Source organism: Silene latifolia, chromosome 3 (assembly GCF_048544455.1).
Source record: "Silene latifolia isolate original U9 population chromosome 3, ASM4854445v1, whole genome shotgun sequence".
Taxonomy (NCBI): domain Eukaryota; kingdom Viridiplantae; phylum Streptophyta; class Magnoliopsida; order Caryophyllales; family Caryophyllaceae; genus Silene; species Silene latifolia.
This window is the reverse complement of record NC_133528.1, coordinates 38,381,069-38,383,196: the sequence shown is the minus strand read 5'-3', so window position 1 is coordinate 38,383,196 and position 2,128 is coordinate 38,381,069.

Genomic DNA, 2,128 nt, shown 5'->3' with positions numbered 1-2,128 from the left:
TAAGCCCTGGTTCACATACATCTCCCTTGCACTCACCTTCATCGTATCCCACCACTTGCCAGCTGCGTCCCTCAGGTAGAACGCAGCTTGTTCTACTCTCATCTCGTCAGGACAGTGAACCAGGTCCAGAATATTCTCCATCTCATGATGCCAGTTGTCAAGAAGGTTTGGTTCCCCGGTTCCCGTGTACTCTTTTGGGTTAAACCTCGCTATATAGAGACTGATCTTAGAGTGATCAACCTCCTTATCCTTATCCTTATTCACTTTCTTTAAAGCCTCAGTGAGAGCATCTTGGTGCTCCAACATCTTAACGATATCATCCATATTCATGGTCTCAGCTCTCGCATAATACGCGTTTCTCTTGGGCGGCATCTTGAAACTATATAAGAAAGGGTAGACATAAACATACGCACTAAAACCTCAAAACACGAAAACAGGCTGCCCAGCACACACTCGATCGAGTGCCCAAACCTACTCGATCGAGTAAGAGGCTACTCGGTCGAGTTCCCAACATACTCGATCGAGTGCCTCGACTCCAGAACCCAAACAAACCTTCTGACCTCTAACATACTCGACCGAGTAGCCCGGCTACTCGATCGAGTGACCCCCTACTCGATCGAGTACCTGAGGTACTCGATCGAGTGCCCAAAAACACGATTCTGGATTCAAAATCGTCAAATACCCACTCGATCGAGTTAAACCCACTCGACCGAGTATCTCACCTACTCGATCGAGTACCCCCCTACTCGATCGAGTCATGCTGACTCGCATAAACTACCCGCATGTTATCTCACATCTCCCAACATACTAAGCAGCATTATAAACTCAACATGTGATATAGCTAAGCATGCAATTCTACCAAGCTTTTCATAAAATCAACGAAACAGTTATATCATATGATCAAACGCCACATAGTAAACATCCAACATGCTTCTTATTCCAGCACAGTTCTATATGTCTCACCAATCTTTCATTCATATTCTCAGCCTTCTACTACAAGTATTCAACAATTACGACATACTTCATCACATCCACACACAAGCTGACAAACAACACATACGACTTGACATACACCCCCCATGTGACCGGTTCAAAATTGTAGGGCGATTTCGCGACTTTAGGACATCTCCCAAGCCTTTGCATTAGCTCCTACAACCTTTACCCCGGGTTCATTTTAATTGACTCCCTATATTCATTGGGTTCATTGGTTACAGGTTTCAGGATCGTCGCTCTGATACCATTTTGTAACACCCCCATACTCCAAGTGCCTTACCAGGACCACCCAGGTATAAGGATATTACCATCTCGGTTACCCGAGGCAATGATAATCAAATAATAATAATGAAACAACGTTTAAATAGAAATACTTTAGTGAAAGGTTACAATCTCAAAACCAAAACCAAAAGTACGAATACATGTTCTCAAACTGACTGTCTACTGATTCAACTGAAATGTTTATAAAACTACTAAGCTACAGCGGAAGACTTCTATCATCAGACCGTGGCACATCCCAGCTATCCCAGTACTCAACTCATACCTGCTCAATATCTGCTCACCATCCCCGAATGGATCACCGCAGGGTTTAAAACAATAAACGGGAATTCGATTATTATTTACATAATTTATATAACCAACAATACAAGAACTAATACAAATCAAACAATCATACACAATCATCCACTCCACTCCATCTCCGTCACCCGATCGTCCACCTGGACCACCCGCCACGCGGGGGGGACCGCACCGTACCCACCAAATCCCCGCTCATCATACCGAGCGATAACCCTGTCCCATTAATGTGCACATCCTCTTCCGTGGCGGGTTCCACGAAGGGCAAAACTAGGGCGTGAAGCCACTCCCGCAAGTGACTCCACTCAGCCGAGAACGCATCTCGAGAACCAGAGACAAACAATCACAATCACAATACAACAAAGAACAACCGTCAATCAATCAACAATCACTAACTACAGCACAATCACCACACATCATGTAAATAATACTGAGTAGGGAAACCCTACCTGGAAAGCACAACAATCAGACGATCTCACAGCTGATATCAAAAAGCTTCGTCTACGAATCCTCCTCCTAATATACAAACACATAATCACTACCAATCATACAAACAACA